A 19823-nucleotide genomic window follows, 5' to 3' on the forward strand; every position below is an offset into this window, starting at 1 on the left:
TATTTTTGTTTTTCAAGTATTTACACTTTTTTAAGGATAAATGATAAACATTTGGGGTATATTGGATTAAATAAAATCTAAAGATTAGTTTTACCTTTTAAAAACCTTTTAAATTATAGCTTTTAAAGCTTCAAAATTATATCTGTGATCTCCAGTCACTTTCTTTTGGCCAGTTCTGATCTAGGGCTCTCATTGTGGGTTTAAATGGGTGGTGATGGTTTCGATGCTGCATGCGTAATTCGACTGGAGATCTTGTGTTTTAGAACTAAAGGGCTCTGGGTGGAAAGGGATTCTAGCATTTACATTCCCCACTCCACCCCCACCCTTCATTGTGCCTGCTTTTTGTAAGAAATACACTTTGTCCTGGGCTAACAGGATAGCAGGATTTTCCTTTAATCCTGTAGCTCTAGTAAAATAAGTTAAAACATTATGTTAGGAATGGCTCTTTCTAACACATAGCACTTTCTTATATGTCTGTTATTTTAAGTTTAAAAATCCTCCTTTAAAGCTTTAGAGTAGATTTAGCACACGTTTCTCTTCATGCTGAAAAGTGTCATTTTCAGGCATCAAAAGCTCTTAAGCACTAATATTCTGGCATGTAGTTGCTGTGTGTTTTATGGTGTTTAGTTATTGGTACAACCACCATGCATGGTTTTAATCTTTGAGAGACTATTATTTTTATAGTTTGTCAGGAGACATTCCCCCAGATCACAAATGAATGTTGTTGCTGTGACTGAGGTTGGCCATCTGTACTGAGCTAATCTCTTTTTAGAGCCCAAAGAGTTCAGAGGTGTTTAAACTACTCCTTACAGCCTTGTTATGTGTGCTCACAGATGATCTGTTGTTGCATCTCAGTGGCAGATTGTTGAGGAGAAGGATTTGTGAACAAGAATAATTTTCAGTGAGTCTCCCCAGTTGTTCCTTTGCCATAGAACCATGGGGAGAAGAGTGGTTAGAACCATAACCGGTGGGTCTGTGAACCAAGGAACCCTGAGCTGGGAGAGACTCTGTTTCAGGATAAGGTTGCAGGGGGCCACAGTGTCGTTACTGTTTCTGCTACACCCCTTCAGATGATCCTTCTGAAGCTGCTGAAGACTCCAGCTGAGCCTGAGCTCCAATCCAGCACGCAGGATGACTTGGATGACTTGTTGCCTAGAGGACTAGAGGCGCTGTCCTGTTAGCATAGGTCTGACAGAAGTTTCCCATCTTGGTCTAATAGTCAGGAAAAGGCTTAAACTGTTTTGTGAAACTGGAGTCCTTAATCTGAGCATCTGGGCCAACATTCACCAACAAACTAAATCTAATCACAAGCAATGTGAAGAGACAGCCCACGTTCTGCTGGGATGGATACTAGAGAGCTAAGGGCAGTCCCCTCATGTTGGGTGACCACAATATTTCTTTTAATCTTTTACTCTCAAAGCTTGTTTCAAGTTCTTGAAATTACTTAAAATAATAATGGAATTACTTAAAATAATCAACTGTCTCTCACTTAAAAAGTATTCCAAGACTTCACTGAAGCTCTTGGAACCTTTTTAAACTATGGTTGCCCCAGCTTGTAGCAATATCTTACTTATTCCTAGTGTTTACTCCACACTCTCTTAGGCAACTATTTCCTGTGTCCTCTCTCCTCACTCCTAGAGTACCAGATTTCCCCTACCGTCTTGTAGTACTTTGATGGAGCCCAGGGCCTCACAACACTGAGCTATACCACCAGCCCCCTTCCATCCTCATTCAACAAGAAAGCTAAAGAGTCAGAAGAGAAGTTCTGTAAGCCCTGTCTTACCCCATTTCTGCACCTGTACCTACGTGTTTTATCATTATCTCCTGCTATGAAGATTTAATCTCATCTAAGGCCATGTCCTCACACTTCGTGCTAACCATTTCCATTCTTAGATAACTGCATTGCCCTACCAGGGCTCTCCACTCTTGGCTGCATCACCGATTTTCCTGTCTTTAGAGTCATTCAGATCAGCATTGACAAAAAGGCTAGAGTTCTCCCACCTTCTGAATTTTAGTACCCCTCTGTTATTGCTCTGTGACCCCCAAGTTGCTAATTCTAATGATCAGCTCTAAGTTCTTAATGGCATTCAACTTAGCAGTAGTAGAACACAGGTCATCAACCTTGAAACCGTTTTAATTTGGCTCCAGGACACATTTCAGTGTTCTCTTCTCTGTTTCCTTTGCTGGTTTCTCATTATCTCTGCGTGACCTTTTAGCATTGACTACCTAAGACTAGTCTTTAGCCTCTTTTCTGTCGATACTCATTACCTTGATCTCATTCAATATTTTGTGTGTATCTGTCCATCTGTCCGCCCAGGATGGACCTCTCTCCCAAACTTCAGACTCATAATAACCACTGGCTTCTTGACATCTCCTTTTTCACATCTTATTGATATCTCAAACGTAGTGTGACCAGAGGAGCTCCCAGTCTCCCCTTCCTGCTCCCTCAGCCTCAGACACTTCTCCTGCAGTATTCCACATTAGTAAAGATAGTTCTCTCCTTTTCTGGTTGCTCAGGCCCAAACCTTCAAGTTGTTCCTCTTTGTCTCAAACTGTACAGTCATCACTCCTCTATTATACCACCCTGTCCAAGCCATAATTACCTCTTGCCTGAAACACTGCGTTCAACTCATTCCTGGCTTCCCCATTTGCACCCTTACTGCTCACACTCTGTGCGCAAGAGTGAAGTATGTTAGATCTTGTCACAGATCTGGACTGCAGCGATTGGCCACCTCATTCAGAATACGTCTGTTGATCTCTGTGAAGCCTCACAGTGCTGCAGAGAGCTCTTCCTCCATCAGCACTTGGACCCTCTCTTAGCACCCTGCTCTTCACTCACTTCCTGTTGCTCTTCAGACACCTCAGGCCCATTCCCACCACAGGTTCTTTGTGCTGTGGTGCCTTCATTCCTCTGTTCAGATTGCTTCCCTGATCCCAATACGGTGGCTCCTGCAGCTCTTACTCAGGTTTTCTCTCAAAGCCCTATCCAACTCTATTTAAATTTGGACTCTCCTTACCCCATGCCCAATTTTTATTTTTTCTACTGGGAGCTTAATCATTTAACATACCAAAACTTATTTTCTGTCTCCCTACTAAAATTCAAGGACATATAATAGTTTATCTGGCACATAATGGATATTAGGAAAATGTTGAATAAATGCTGAACAAAGTTCATAGTAGAGTCCTCTTAAGTCTGTCAAGTGCTAGGTGGTTCACACACAGGCTTAGACTCCACACAGAAGTTAAGACTTTTTGCTTTTTATGTGAAAAGAAGAACTACCAAGAGACTGTACATTGAATAACTTCACACAGAGCCAAGGAGTGCTTCAGGGCCCAGCAACCCAGAATACCGAAATATCATTGATGGGCATTTTAGGTGATTTTGGTAGGGCCATACCTTAGGAATAGGGCTAATTGTACCAAAAGTAAAGGCCAGTGTAGATCTGTCCAAAATCACAAAAGTGAGCTTTGAGGGGAATCACGTGGACCCACAGCTAAACTCTGCATTCTTCTTCTTCTTCTCCTCCTCCCTCCCTCCTCCTCCCTCCCTCCCTTCCTCCTCCCTCCCTTCTCCTCCTCCCTCCCTCCTCCTCCCTCCCTCCTACCTCCTCCCTCCTCCCTCCTCCTCTTCTCTCCCTCCTCCTCCCTCCTCCCTCCCTCCTCCCTCCCTCCTCCTCCTTCCCTCTTCCTCCTCCTCCCTCCCTCCTCCTCCTTCCCTCTTCCTCCTCCTCCCTCCCTCCTCCCTCCCTCCTCCCTCCTCCTCTCTCCCTCCTCCTCCTCCCTCCCTCCTCCCTCCTCCTCTCTCCCTCCTCCTCCTCCCTCCCTCCTCCTCTCTCCCTCCTCCTCCTCCCTCCCTCCTCCCTCCCTCCTCCCTCCCTCCCTCCTCCCTCCCTCCTCCTCCTCCCTCCCTCCTCCCTCCTCCCTCCTCCTCCTTCCCTCCTCCTCCTCTCTCCCACCTCCTCCTCCTCCCTCCCTCCTCCTCCTCCCTCCCTCCTCCCTCCTCCCTCCCTCCTCCCTCCTCCTCCCTCCCTCCTCCCTCCTCCTCCCTCCCTCCTCCCTCCTCCTCCCTCCCTCCTCCTCCCTCCCTCTTCCTCCCTCCCTCCTCCTCCTCCCTCCCTCTTCCCTCCTCCTCCCTCCCTCCCTCCTCCCTCCCCCTCCCTCCCTCCCTCCTCCCTCCTCCTCCCTCCCTCCTCCCTCCTCCCTCCCTCCTCCTCCCTCCCTCCCTCCTCCTCCCTCCTCCTCCTCCCTCCCTCCTCCTCCCTCCCTCCTCCTCCTCCCTCCCTCCTCCTCCCTCCCTCCTCCTCCTCCCTCCCTCCTCCCCCCTCCTCCCTCCCTCCTCCTCCCTCCCTCTTCCTCCCTCCCTCCTCCTCCTCCCTCCCTCTTCCCTCCTCCTCCCTCCCTCCCTCCTCCCTCCTCCTCCCTCCCTCCTTCCTCCCTCCCTCCTCCCTCCCTCCCTCCTCCTCCCTCCTCCTCCCTCCCTCCTCCTCCCTCTCTCCTCCCTCCTCCCTTCTCCTCTTCTCTCCCTCCTCCCTCCCTCCTCCTTCCTCCCCCCTCCTCCTCCTTCCTTCCTTCCTCCTCCCTCCCTCCTCCTCCTCCTCCCTCCCTCCTCTTCCTTCCTCCCTCCTCCTCCTTCCTCCTTCCTTCCTCTTCACCAGGGCTTGAACACAGGGGCGCCTAGCCACTGAACCACATCACCAGCCTTTTTTATTTTATATTTTAGTTAGAGACAGGGCCTTGCTAAGTTGCTGAGGCTGGCTTTGAACTTTCCAACCTCCTGCCTCAGCCTCCTGAACTCTAGAATGATAGGCATGCTCCACCATGCCCAGCTAACTCAGCATTCTTTAGAAGAAGATGACAAAATACAAACACTGAACAATGTAGTGTTCATGGTGACTCATTCTAAAAACAATTAAAATATTAGATGTGAAGAAATAGGGAAATGTGACCACAAATTAGGATAAAAAAAAGTCAATAGAAAAAAACATAATTAATAGAAATGTTTAATTAGACGTTAAAACAGCTATTATGAATGTGTTAGGACTTAAAGGAGAACATCATTAATGGGATAGATGAAAGCTGTGAAATAAATCAAATGGAAATTCTAAAACTGGAATATATAATATCTGAAGTAAAAATTACTAGTTGGATTTATCAGGTTAAACATTGAGTAGCAATATAACTGTCCAAAAAGGAAGCAGAGCTCAGTGACCTGTGATGACATCATGTGATTGGAATACTTAAAAAGAAATGAGAAAGACTGGACCAGATAATTTTTGATAAAATAATGGTCACAGGGTCTGCAAATATGAAAAATGTGCATCTCAGCAAAATCTAAGCTGGATATACATAAAGAGAATTGCACAAAGTGCATCATGACGAAGGGTTCAAAACCAATAATAAAGGGAAAAATCTTTTTTAAAATTTATGTCATTGTAAGAAGAACACACGGGTTCTAACCTCTTAACAAGCTTTTAAGTGTAATATACTGTATTGTTGACTTTGGGTACAGCAAGTCTATGACTGACTGATCTTGCACAAGTGAACTTTTTATTAGTAGCTATCCATATCTCCCTCCCCACAGCTCCTGGTAACCACCATTCACTTTTTGATTCTATGAATTTGACTATTGGACATATCTCCAATAAGTGAGGGTCATTCAGTATTTGTGTGACTGGCTTATTTCATGTAGCATAATGTTCTCGGGGCTTGTTCATGTTGTCACTTAGGGCAGAATTTCCATCTAAGACTAAATTGCATTGCAAGTATCTCCTGTGTCGGGTGGTTCTGGGGACTGAACCCGCGCTGCGTGCTTGTGTGTGCTGTGTGTGTGCTGTGTGTGTGCTGTGCTGCTGAGCCGCATCCCCAGCACCTGCACCACATGCTGCTTTTATCGCTCACCTTTCAGTGGACATTTAGGCTGCTTTCACATCTTAGCTGCCATGAATAATGCTACATCAAACAGGGGGATGCTGGTATTTGTGAGGTCCTGATTTTAAATCTTTTGGATAAATGCCCAAAAGGGAGATTCTTAGGTGATATGATAATTGTACTTTTCATTCTTTGAGGTGCCTTGGTGTTGCTTTCCTTGCTTCTGTGCCATTTTGGATCACCACCAGCATGTAAGGATTCAATTTCTCTACATCCTCACCAACACCAGTCTTTTGTTTTTTTGCTGACAGCCATCCTAATAGGTGTGAGGTGGTATCTCACCATGGTTTTGATTTACATTTCCCTTCTGAATAGTGACATTGAACATTTTTTCACATACCTGGTAGCTGTTTGTATGTCGTCTTTGAAGAAACGTGTATTCAAGTCCTTCGCCTAGTTTGAGGGCTTATTATATATTTTTGGTTACCGAGTTCTATGGGTCCCTTATCTATTTTGGAGATTTATCTCTTATCAGAAAAATGATTTGCCTAGTGTTTTCTTCATTCCAGGTGCTGCCTTTTCACTCTCTGGATGGTTTTCTTTGCTGCACAGAGAATTCCTAGTTCATATGTTCCCACTCACTTACTTCTGCTTTTGTTGCACGTGCTTTTGGTTTCTTATCCATGAAACTATTACCAAGACCAGTGTCATAAAGCCTTTCTTCTGGATTTTCTGAAAGGAATTGTACAGTTCTATGTCTTACATTTAAATCTTTGAATTGACTTTTGTGTATGGTGTAAGGTGGGTCTAATTTCATTCTTTTGCATTGGAATATACAGTTTTCCCAGCACCACTTATTAAACATAAAGAGAAAATAATTAAAGCAGCTGGAAAAAATGAAACAAGGTACAGATTTAGCAAAGCAATCATTCTACTTATTCAGAATGATTCTGATTATTCACAGAAACCACACAAAGCAGAATACATTGTCTTATTTCAAGTGCTGAGTGAAAGAGTGCCCAAAGCCGGGTTCTGAATAATGACCTCTTCCATGTATTTAATGCATATTATGTGCCAGAAATTATGCTGATTCTTTTAGAATTCATTAACTTACTTAATCCTTCTAACAACTCAGGAGGTTCACATTATCATATTTTAGAGGTTAAGAAAATGAGGTTCAGAGAAGCCAAAGGTCGTGACTTATGAATGTTACAAACTTAGCTGGTTTCGAATCTTTAATTTTCCATTTGCTGTCAAAAAAAGGAAAGAGAAAAACAGAAAGGAAGAAGGTGCTGGCAGTGTGCTCCGGCCACGGTTTCCTTGACTAGAATCGTACGTGGAGGAGACTACAGCTTTGACTCAGTAGGTGACTTTGTAAGAGATACCTTGTTGTTGGGGGGTGTTTGTTTAGTAAGCAGGTAAGCTATTCCAGTGTGAATCCCAGCCAGAATCAGAAAGGATGCACAAGAATGTTCTCCCCATCCTCACGTGCTTATCTGGAGCTAGCAAAAAAGAGAAATGTCATAATTGTAGGTGCCCCTCCAGGTTGTTTTAATATTTCATTAAAAGAATACGCACATTTCTGGTATATTTATATTAAATAAATTTACACATTTAAGAAAATAATGATAGGTATTCACAGTTCTGTGGTAAGTACCAACTGCTCTGAGATTGTGCAGGATAGTGCTGGGGTTGGGTCCTGCATCTCCCCCAGGGTCCCAAGGGCTCCAACCCCCAGGATAGCCCTATTGTGGAGTGTTGGGAACTTTGAGAGGCGGAACCCGGTGGAAGGTGTTTTGGTCACTGGGGGCATGCCCTTGTGTGAGACCCTGCCACTTAGCCTCCTTTCCTTCTCCCTGGCCACCGCAAGGTGGACATGCAGCTTCACTCTGCCACGGGCTGCAGCATGCCCGAAGCCAGGACCAGGCTCCACACTGTGAGCCAGGCTTCTCCTTTCAATCCACCTCTGTGCAGTGTCCAGTGGGCAGTTGACACATGGCCTTGGACCTCATATCTAGATTTGGGGATCATTTAATTGTAGATGCTACATAAAGTCAAAGAAATGGGTGGAAAAGTGAAGAAGAAAAAAAGAGAGTGAAGTATAAGCTCTGATACACGTCAGACTTGCATTTAGGTGGAGGCGGAGGAGGCAGCGAGCAAGGGAACCTGCCAGGAGCACCTGGAGGACAGGAAGTGTGACTGGAGTGCCAGAAGCCTCGAGAACAAAGGAACAGAAGTCAGCTCATCAAGTCCTGCTGAAGGCTTGGGCAAGACACAGACAGAAAACAGTGCTTTTAGCATTTTGACATCCTTGGGTTCGTCATTTTGGTGAAGTGACAGACAGATTAGAGACTGCCAAGGAAAGATACCAGAGACCGCCAGAGCTTAAGCAGTTCTTTAGCTGAGAGCCAAAAAGAAAGAGGTTTTTAGTGGGCAGAAGGTACCTGATGGAAAAGAACAAATGGAGAACTTGAAGATAGAACGGGAATGGACAATGGCAGAGTCAAGTTCTGCTCACATGAGGCAGGATCGAAGCCCTGAAAGAATTGCTGGTCTGATGTGAAATTTAGATCAAATACATGAGAACATACCATCAAAGTTGGGCCCAGTGGCTCACCCCTGTAACCCCAGCTTCTCAGGAGGCTGAGGCAGGAGGATTGCAAGTTGGAGGCCAGGCCTGGGCAACTTTTCAGAAAGGGCTGGGAGTGTAGCTCCATGGTAGAGCACCCCAGGTTCCGTCCCCAGTACTGCAAAGAAGGGAAGAGGAAAAAAAAAAATGCTGTCAAATCTAAATGTCAGTTATTAGCATCACACTGACATTGTGAAAAGCAGGCAAGCATTTCAGTGTTCCTGAAGGAAATCCTGCAGACGGCACTGCACTGACCCGACAGCAGCTCTGAGTAATTAGAATCAGAGTCCCATCACTACAGCATGACTGCCTGTGGTGAGAAGGTTTACCTGCACAGTCCTGTCGATGTTAGTGCTGAAGCCGTGTGGATCCTGTGGCCCTGGGCACGGTGTTAAAAGTGCTTCGTTAGATCACGTGGCAGACGTGCTCATGACCTGCAGGCCCTTCTTTCCAGCTGTGTTAATTCGGGGCAGGTGCTCCATTGTCTTTCTTCCTTTCCTTTTTCCTTCCTTCCTTCCTTCACAGTCACTCCCATCCCTACCCCCAGAGAAAGTCTGAAATCATACAGCTGTTTCTGTCAGAACCACACTATCCTCTGGCATCTCTCTGATCTGATGATGACATTTTTCCTCCTTCCCACTCTCCCATTTTTCCTAACCTATAACAGAAGAGAGAGAACAAATCATCTCTCTTTTCGTATTGAAATTTAAGGTGGAAGAAAAGTGGTTATAAAAGCATCTATCAACACAGCATGAACATGCCAAGCTAAGTATTTAGTTTGGAAATCATGCCTTGCCAATGCTTAAAAACAGGAAGCCTCTCTGTTCAGTGATACATAGCTCCCTGCTGCTGGAAACGAAAGTCTTATTTCTTGCAACATTTTGAGCAACTAAACAAGTTCTGCATGTTCATCCATGGGCTGTGTTTGTGTGTATGCTGCAGAAATCCATTTTCCATGTTTATGCATACATGCACATATCAGTATGTATAAATGTATGTTAAAAATACTTTCAAAGGCTTTAAATATAGAATCTCTTTTCATAACCCCCTCACCCCTGGCACATCTGTCCAACAATTCAAGCAAAATCCTTGCATCTGTCAGAAACAGCCTATAGGTTTGCGCTAGGGGATTGATTGCCAGGAGAATCAGATTCTGTGTTCCTTTATGTATAATTGTTGTCTTTTCTTAAAATGTTATTTTATTCAGTTCCCACCTTAAAATGAGGAAAGTACATATAACTTACTTTCCTGGTCTTTAGCAATTATTAAGAAAAAGAAAAGCAAGAGGAAAACATTAATGTAACACTAAAAATGGCTTATTTTTCTTGGTTTATAGCAACCCTCTCCCCCTCGATTTTTATAAAAACCTTAGTAATATTTTAACTTACCTAGAACTTGGTCTTGAGGTAGCAGTATGGAATCATGGAATATATAGTTTAGTTATCCAGACCTGAGAATGTAGAGTCAGAGTTTAGTTCAAATTCCTGCTTTAGTGTTTAATGTCCACCTGACCTTTCGCAGTGACTTAGCCTCTTGATTCTTCAGTTTCTTTTCTGTAAACTGGTGTGTCTCCTTCTGGTGTTATTGTAAGGAATGCATAATTATCACATGAAACTCAGTGTGTGTGGTAGCTCAGTCACATTATGATGTTAAATTTTAGAATACTTATTCTACGCTGTGCCACTCAGTCAGGAATGATTTCATGTTCATTTTACCCCTCTGGGTCACATTCCTCACAGTCACTGTAGGAGTTCGGAAATGGAAGACTTCTTTATGATACTAATGCCTTGTGATTCTGTAATGATCTTGATGTCAAATGAAGAAAAAACACTTTTACTTTGTTTTGCTTGTTACTTTGTTGCTGTTTTGGTACCAGGGATTGAACCCAGGGGTGCTTAAACATGAGCCACATCCCCTGCCCTTATTATTTTTTATTATGAAACAGTCTTGCTAAGTTGCTTGTGATCCTCCTGCCTCAGCCTCCCAAGTTGCTAGAATTACACGTATGCACCTACTTTGAATTTAGATACAAACTCTTACCTTCATGACTTACAAAATAGGGACCCTAGCTTCTGTTTGCAGCGTGACATGTACTTTGGTGCACTGGTTAAATATGGACCATAGAGCCAGACAGCCAGGATTCCAATCCTGGCTCCTCCATTTATCAGCTGTGTGACTTTGGGCAAGTTACTCAACCTCTCTCTACCTTGATTTTGATACTTGTGAAGTAGGACTGACAGCAGCAGCCTGCTTAGGGCTGTGGTGGGTTAAATGAATTATATTGTGTCAGAAACCTAAAACCCTGTCAGTCCATGGTGAATTCACATGCAGATTGGCATCATTGTCCCAGAGCAGCTTCTCCATTGCCTCGTAACCACAGCAAGGAGTCCAGGTTTCTCTGGACAGGCCAGCCGCTTAGATGTGACTGCAATGAGGTGCCTGGAGAGGCTGGGTGAATTGGTTCTTGTCCGTGCTCCTCTTTGGACTTGGCCATGTAAGAAAGTGCTGCTCTTTTCAGCGCCTAGGCTACAGAGTGCATTCCTACAGGGTAGCTAGGAACCTGGCTGCTCCCACCTAACGGCAGCACAATAGGGCTCTTCTAACAGGCTTTAAATTTGGGGTTATAAATATTGTTGTCTCTACAAAATGAGAAAAGTATTATTAATTTTTTTACCTACTATGCTTACAAAACACTAGAAATTTAAAAAAAAAAATCAGTAGACATCTTAAATGAATTCATTTTAAAGCTGTCAAATAATGTTTGACACATTAGAAAATAACTCTCAATGGGCTTTTTTCCTCAAAGTTTCCATATAGGTTGGTATAGTGTGCGCCTTAGGATATACATGCTTAAACACAGGGGCCTCCACCGCTTTTGGAAATATATTCTATTCTTTTGTGGAATCAAAGAGACTCCTGTAAAGAGAATGTTAATACAGAATTTTACATACAGAATTTGGCCTGTGATTTCAGGGGTTCATTGATATTCACTTTCCCTAAGCCTACCCAAGAATCTTCAAGTAACTGAGGTCCCCTGGACAGTGAAAGGGCTGTAGCTGTGTATGTGCTCCAGCACATGGACTGCTATGTAATCCCTGCAATACACAGGCGCTGAAAAGAGCAGCATTTTCTTAAAGATTAGCTTTCTACAAACCCTTCTAGGTTTTCTAGGTTCGACTTGAGAAAATCATTGTCACAGTTCTTAGTTATACTGACTTGATTTTTTTTTTTTTGCAATCATGTTAAAATTATGGTATATGCATTATCCAATTATTATGTGATATCTACTTATTATATGTTCTCTGAATTTTTAGGAGGCTGTATAAATTATAATCTAACCCTAATCTTCAAAAGAATTATCATCTTCAGTTTGACCACAGAGAGTTGACAATGAAGCACTTTTCATAGCAAACTTATAAAGTAAGCAAGAAAAAGAAAGAATCTCATTTTACAGATGAGAAGACTGAGGCCTAAGAGTAATTTTAGTGTTTTGATTCATTGCTGAGGTGCAAGACAGGGAATTCAAGTTTTCCTGTGAGGCCTTTTCACACCGACTTCTATAAGCCATACCTCTCAAAGGCTGAACTATAGCTGGCAAACTCATTAAACATGCAGTGTCTCCCCCTGCAGACCTCATAAATCCAAGGGAGGGCTAATGCATGATATCTTAGAGGAAGAGATAAGCCAGGTGGTTCCGGTTGCACATCGAGGTATGAGAAATCCTGAGAAATGGCTTCACTTTGACTGCAGCTTACCAACACCTGAAGAAGGCAGTTTGCCTGAACCTGTACTGTTCAAAGAAACATTCTAGAGGGAGGAGACTGAGGCAGTCTAGTGTTTTTTAAATTCACCAGGTAATGGCAGTGCTCAGTGGAGTAAAGGACCACCACTCTACAGGGCTTGGAAACTTTCTGGAAAGGGCAGGGTGGTGAGTACTTTACCCTCTGTAGGCCACATCTGTTTTCCACTGCAGCTCCTCACTCACACCAGAGGGCAAGAGCAAGCTGGGTAATAGTGGAGTGACTGAGCCTGGCTGTGTGCTGGTACAGCTTAAAAATCAGGTGCCTTAGCTACCCAGAAATTCAAAGGGTCCCTTTGGCCTGGGGCTGTCGTTTGCTAGCCCTGCCTAGGAACTCATTTCCCCTGTGCCTCACTGAGCCACTAGGTAGAGTGTGTTGCAAACTTCATTTGCTTCTGGCTGTTGGACATGAGTGTTGAAAACTGCTATATTAAAATTCAATTAGAAAATAACAGGACCAGAACTTTGAATTATGAAGTAGTTAAAAAGAAAAAACCATGTCATAATGTGTGTTAGTCAGGACAAGGCAGCAGAGACAGGAGGAGGAAAGGCACTGAACGCCCAGTCACAGGCAAGACCCACAGCAACAGAGCTCAGAAGTGAGTGGGACAGCGTGAGGTTCTTTTTGTTTTGTTTTTTAAGGCAAATAAATGCAACTCTGTACTCTCAGATGGTGGGATTGATGAGGAATAGCTATCTGTGCTTTGGTATCTTAATCTTTAAAGAAGTTGGAAGGTGGCAGGAATGGAAAAGAAAAGCAGTCGTTCTGGGGGTGACATGCCCTTGTGCAGCGAGTGTCTGGAGACACTCAGAACTGCCAAGTGCATCAGGCAGGCCTGGCGCCAGCACCATAGCACCCTCTGCACCCAACAGCCTGTGGCTTCTATCACATTGCTTGTGTCAGTTTGTCCTGCACCTTAACATCTAGCACAGAATGATGTGTAGTTGTGATGGAAGGGAGAACAGAATTTTGAGTTGACCATATCCATTCTGTGTAGTGTATGTTACAAGATTTTTATTTTAAGTTTTTTCAAGTGGTTTGTAGGTAATAAGTTAAAAACCTTAGCTACCCAGAAATTCATATTCTGAGTGACTTGTTTTTGGAAGTAGTTGGTATTTCACTCATTTTCTCTTGGTAGGTTCCCTGCTCTAGGTGTTAATTGTCTGCAGGTGGATTGCCTTGTGTTTTGATGCACATTTTGAAATTGGGACAGATGTAGGTCCCTTGGATACCTGCAGCCCATTGTGAGCATTAGAACACATAAACCTGTATTATTTTGTAACATGTGCCACACATACGTGAACAGAAGAAATACAGAAAACAGCTATTTCTTTTGTATGCAGAAGTGATTTGAAGAAATAACCAAAATTTGCCTGGAGTATGTAGCTTAGGGGTAGGCAGGACTGTCCAGGCAGACCAGCCTGTGTAAAGATGCAGAGGCATGAGGGACATACTGTTTTCAGGGAACTGCAAGGAGTTTAGTATGGATAGAAGTAAAGGGCATGGAGGGATTCCCTAATGGGAGATGGTGGAGAAGTAAGGAGAGGACTGATACTACCCCCACCACTTCCCCACTATCCCTATTCAGAACCTGTAGATTTATTTTTTAAAATCATAAAATATGCAAATATGTAAGGAAATTCTCCCCTTCTCTTTTGCCCTATAGAAACCCCTTCTTAAAAAGATACTTGAAAGATTAATTTTGATTGTTTTCAGTTTTCTTCCGTAGCTTTTCAAATAGCAGATTCACTGTTTATAAGAGCAAGAATTAGGTTTAGCTGTAGATAAACACTGTTTTGCTTTGTAAACAGGCCCTTTAAATAGAAGTGGGTGGGAATATCTAATGTTGTAAAGAGAGCTCAAGCTGTGTGTGTGTGTGTACACCAAGTTGTCTTTGTTCCGCTCTCACTCCTTTGTGCTGTCAAGTGCTGCCATTTAGCAGGGCACATTCTTCCTGAACACCTGCTGTCAAATGCATCAAGTCTTTTCTTGCACAGTGCTACGGGTTTTTACAAAATCAAGCAAGCCCAACATTAGACAGATAGCCTACGGAGTGATTGATTTATTTGTTTTAATACGAATACATGTTCAGATGCTGGCATACAGAAATTCTTTTTAAAAGAATTTATTTTTCCAAGTACAAAGAACATTGTAACCCTAGCTCCTAATCCTGTGCCTGGCCCTTAGTAGATACTCTGCAAATGTGTGTGGAATCGAGCTGTTCTGAAATCTCGACCCAGGACTGCTGACTCTCTCCATTGTGGGTAGAACTGATTATCTTAATAGCTACAATGTGAGCTGAAAGGGTGTTTAAAAAGCATTGCCAGCAGTTAAAAAGTGAAGTCATGGCATATTGTGAAATTAAGATTTTAATTTGCTTTCTTTGCAAGTAATTATAAATCCATTTAAAGGAAATCCTGTTTTACCTTTATCTTCCTTTGTACCGAGGAGAGGCCTGCCAGAAGAAAAGGTGTGTTAGTAGGTGGCCGTGGCTGGGCAGTTGGGTTCTGGGGCCACTCTTGGGTTGCCCCAGTGGCTCTCCTGCCTGCTGTTGGTGCTCACATCCTGGCTTGGGGCCTGAGCTGGGTGACTTTCCCCCTGGATGCTGGCCTTCAGCGCTTTGCTTCCTTCACCCTGTTGCCAGAATTGTTTGCTCTCCTGAACAGAAAACTGAGCTTGTCTCTTTCCTGATTTAAAGCCTCCCCAAATTTCCTGTGGCCATGAGATAGAAACCAACCCCTGTGACATTATCCACTACACATGACATAATCATACCTGTGGAGATCTTTCATCTACCTTCCTGTCTCCGTGTTTGTGAGGTTGCCCAGGGTTTCCCTGACTTTTTCCTGACACATGCAGTAATGTCAAGATGAAGCTGCTGTCTGACTGCCTGAAGTCTCTGGCTTCTCTGAGCCGCTTGTTCTGTTCCCCACCCTTACCCCCCCAGCTGAATCATGAGAAAAAACTCAGATCCACTCTCAGTGTAGGTCTGTGACTGCAATATAACCTTTCAGTCTCCCAGGAAAATTCTTTGCTTTCAATCAGTCTTATCTCAAGTCAATTCATCTCAACACTTACAAATTCTCAATTTCCATTTTCTGAACCATTTGTAATGATTTTAAGATTTGGCCATTACCTACTGCACAAATAATGGTTTTATGTTTTTAAAAAAAAAAATACAAAGAAAATAAAATTATCAATCCTTTGGCCTTTGAAAATAAGAAACAAAACGTTTCTTTCCTCATAGATTATATTGTGCGTGGTTTTAAGTATACACTTCTCAAAAGAGTTTCTTATACAAAGGATGTGTGTATAGTACAAATATGTATCATTACTGCCCACTCAGTTATACTCTGCGTTTAAAGATGTCAGGCGACTTCTTGTGAAAGGTTTACCAAGGCTTCCAAAGAGGTTTAAATGATTTGACCACACACACAGCTAGTAAGTGATTGGGCTAGAATTGTAATCCAATTAGGCTGATTCTTCTGCCCTTGCTTTTAACCTTGTATGCCAAATTAGAAGTTTAAAATCCAGTCATATACTCAGGAGAGTCAGAATTTTCTAGAAAGGAGAAGACTTCTTAGATGAGACTTGAACAAGAGGTGAAGCCTGCCTGACAGACACAAAGGTGAAGCGTCTTTCTAAGGGAGGAGCGTGGGTGTGAGGGTGGGCAGACAGGCAGCCAACAGTGTGGTTGGCTGACTGGAGCCCAGAAGGAGAAAGGAAACGGAGCTGCAGATGAGGTAGGAGAGGTGGAACGGACTGTGGAGGCGGGTAATGCCAGGCTTGAAGTATGGCCAGAAGACAGGAAGCTACGGCATTTGCAGTCGGAGCCGTAAGTTTAGCAGTGGTATGGATGAAGAGATCACTGCAGGATTCACGACATTTGGACAAGTGGTTATAGTGGCATGACTTCCCACAATAAACTTTTATTGAACACCTCTTAGATGCTGTGGGAGCTTCCAGCATTGAGCAAAATGAATGGGATTCCTGCCCCATCACATTCAGCCTTCAGTCTATTGGGAAAGACAGACTATTAACAAACACACCAATGGACAATAAAGAAGATTGAGAGAAATGACAGTTTCAAGAGAGACTTAAGAGGTAGCATTAATCACGCCTGTGAATCAGTTGGATTTAGAGGAAGAGAAAGGTGCCTAGAATAAATCCAGAACTTCTTGGAAATAAATCAGAGCTGTCACCAAGGACCCAGCTCTGCCTGGTTTCTGGAAAGGTTTTCCCCATGAGTCATGGTCCACTTCGAGAGTTCACTGACAGGCAGAGGTTCCCTGCTCTGCTCTGTGCTGCAGGAAGCACTCCCTGGATCATGTCTGATGTTCAATTGGTGGGAGTCTGGGGCCCCCAAAAAGCACCTCTCCTAATGCTTTGATCAGAATAAGCATTCTGTTCTGATTAAATTAGATTTGATCATCTGACAGAATATGAACCTGTAAGTATTGAATTTTAGAATTTATGAAAACGAAAAGGCAGCCCTGTGACCGTGGTGTAGGGCTGGAAGGGGAAGTGTCTTTCATAAGAAGTAATGTTTCAAGTCCTTACAAGGTCAGAAGAAGAAAAGAAGGTTGTCCTTGTAACTGATGTGTTTTTGGTAACGACCACATAATGTAAGCTGTGGGGCATTTCATTGGGCAAGAAAAGCAGGGGATGCTCTGTGGACATCTAGAATTGGGGGCTGGAAGGCCCATTTAAAAGATCATCTAGAGTTGACTGTAGCTCCATAGTAGAACACTTGCCCAGTGTGGGTCAGGCCCTGACTTTTTCTCCACTGCCACAAAAAACAAATAAATAGGGGTGAGGTTGTGGCTCAGTGGTAGAGCACTTGCCTAGCATGAGTGAGGTACTAGGTTCAGTTCTCAGCACCACATATAAATGAATAAAAATAAAGGTCCATTGACAATTAAAAAATATTTTAAAAGAAAATAAATAAATAATGATTCAAATAAAAGGTCATCCAGTGTAGTAATTACTCAGCTGATTCCAGGTAAAATCCCTGGAACTGCTTGCAGAATCATGTAGAAAGTTTATGTGTATGTGATGTTTGCGAGAATCTTTGTCAGATGCACAGAGGCCTCTGGATAAAGTTCTACCTTTAAGAAACTGAAGCCATTAGAGGTGCAGAGACTTGCCCAAGGTCTTTAAAAAGAAGCTTGCCCTGAGGTGTTTTTGGTTTTTTTTTTTAATATTGTTTTAATGAAGAAGGTGCAGTATCCAGTATGACCTTAGAGCCAGAAGGGTTCAGAGTATTAGAAAGCCTTGACTTGCTTTTTCACTGCATTTTCATATGATTATTTTAAAGTAACGCAACACTCCATCATTCTGAATTGCATTCTTTCGCCCTGATGCCCCAGAACAGTAATTTTAAGAAATCCTAGGAAGTGTGTTCACTTATTCTGGGTTCAACAGGAAGCAAGGCTCTTTTCTACTATGTTTTAATCATAATTTTCATTTACAAGATCAGGCCAGGAAAAGCCTGGCTGGCTGTTGGCCCATACAGTCATTTAGGTGTGCTCAGCCTCCACAGCCCAGCGACAGTTCCAGCTGGGAGGAGAGCAGAGACGTGTGTCAAGTGGCCCATTGACTAGCAGACATGTCCGATGTGTGTCCTTTACTGTGCGTTCTTTCAGCTATTAGAAAAGACATTCTAAAATGCATTGAATTTCAATTTTTTTCAGAAGGCAAAAAGAGTAACTTCAAGAAAAAGAGCCATGCTACTTACACTTGCATCCCCAGCAACTAAAACAGGGCCTGGCACTTTTTTTTTCTTTTTCTTTTTCTTCTTCTTCTTTTTTTTTTTAACCTGTATCTCATTTCAGAATGAGAATGTTTGTTTATTTGGCCGTTGATAATGAGTATGATATTCTACTGACATGATGGTAAAAGAAAAAGGACTGATTCAACATTCAGAAACCCCAGATTTCAGCCTAATTTCTGCAATTTTTATATGATATTGGGCTTCATTTTTTTTGTATATAATAGAAGTATAACAATACCTAATTCCCAGAATTTGGAGAAATATTAAATGAGATACCATGTGAAAAGAAAGTATTTTATATATTCTGTATTCCAGATGTTTTGAAAATAGCATTTTCCAAAGTGGAAATGAAATATCAGCTTTTGAGATGTTCTATGATTAAAAATTAAGAATTTGAGGTCAAATTCCTACATGCCACTATAGCCTTTTTTGGAAATTTTTAGTATTCAATAGGCTAGAAAAAGTCCTGCATACAGAAATTTACATAAACCTTTAATTTTATTTCTACGCAATGTTTCCCAAACTTGTTCAACTAGAAAACCCTTTTCTCATTGCACCTGTTAACACTCATTGGAATAGTTTGTGAAACACTGATATGATATAGGAAGGTAGTTAAACCCTGAGTCCTAGCAATCTGTTTAGAACTCTAGGCATTATCATGTGAAACAAAAACAGGTTTGGTTATTGGATTGAAATGACTGTCCTATATTCATGGAAAAATCATAGAAATTGATGTTACAATTTGTTGAATAAGTAATCTGCCACTAAATTTATTGATTTGTAAATATTGAGAATCTAACAAATGTAAGACTTTTTACTTTTTTAAATCAACGTTGTTTAGTTATAATTTGCATATAATAAATTACATCAATTCATGTGCAGGATTCAATTTGTTCGGGGTTTTTTTTCGGTACTGAGGATTGATCCCCGGGTGCTCTACCACTGAACTACACCCCCAGCATCCCCTCACTTTTTTTTTTTTGGTGGGTGCATGCCGGGGATTGAACTCAGGGGCACTTGATCTCTGAGCCACATCCCCGGCCCTATTTTGTATTTTATTTAGAGACAGGGTCTCACTGAGTTGCTTAGTGCCTCGATTTTGCTAAGGCTGGCTTTAAACTCATGATCCTCCTGTCTCAGCCTCCCAAGCCACTGGGATTACAGGCATGTGCCACCGTGCCCCCACCACCGCCCCCCCCCACCCCCGCACCACACTTTGTTTTCTGAGACAGGGTTTCCTTAGGTTGCCCTTGAACTTGTGATCCTCCTGTCTCAGCTTCTGGAGATGCTGGGTTACAGGTGTGTGCCAACACAGTTCATCTAATTTAAACACATGTAAACCTGTGAAACTACCTCTGCAATCAAAGTATGACCCTTTCTATCACCCCCAAAAGATCGCTTTTGCCCTAGTGCAGGCTATCTCTGTGCTTCTCCCAGGCTTCAGTCAGTGACTACTGTTTTTTTTTGTTAGTACAGAGTGTGTTAGTTTTTCTTAATATTTTATGTAAGTGTAATTATTATATAGTTTGTGCTCTTTTATGTCAGGTTTTTTTTTATTCCAGACAGTGATTTTTAAGATTTACATATTATTGTTTCAATATTTTGTTCCTTTTTATTGTTTTAATAATATTCCATTATATATTTTGTGTGTACACCTATAAATTAGACATTGAATTGTTGACAGTTTTCAGCTACTGTTATAAGGCTGTTATGAACACCCATGTACAAGTTTGTATGGATATAGGTATTTGAT

The 19823-nt window shown here is 42.5% G+C and overlaps 1 protein-coding gene and 1 long non-coding RNA gene across 4 annotated transcripts in view; one reads left to right on the forward strand and one right to left on the reverse strand.

The window, feature by feature from the left end:
* Positions 1-19823, forward strand: part of Afg2a (AFG2 AAA ATPase homolog A) — a 262839-nt gene that overhangs the window by 187373 nt on the left and 55643 nt on the right. The window lies entirely within an intron of this gene.
* On the reverse strand, positions 6884-10065 carry LOC131424726 (uncharacterized). Its single transcript, XR_009228191.1, has 4 exons — positions 9886-10065; positions 8827-9034; positions 8460-8615; positions 6884-7370 (listed from the first exon to the last, which is right to left on the reverse strand). It is a non-coding gene; the product is annotated as an uncharacterized LOC131424726 (long non-coding RNA).

Source organism: Marmota monax, unplaced genomic scaffold, assembly GCF_021218885.2.
Source record: "Marmota monax isolate L192 unplaced genomic scaffold, Marmota_monax_Labrador192_F-V1.1 WCK01_AAM20220418_F8-fsc00361, whole genome shotgun sequence".
Classification (NCBI taxonomy): Eukaryota; Metazoa; Chordata; class Mammalia; order Rodentia; family Sciuridae; genus Marmota; species Marmota monax.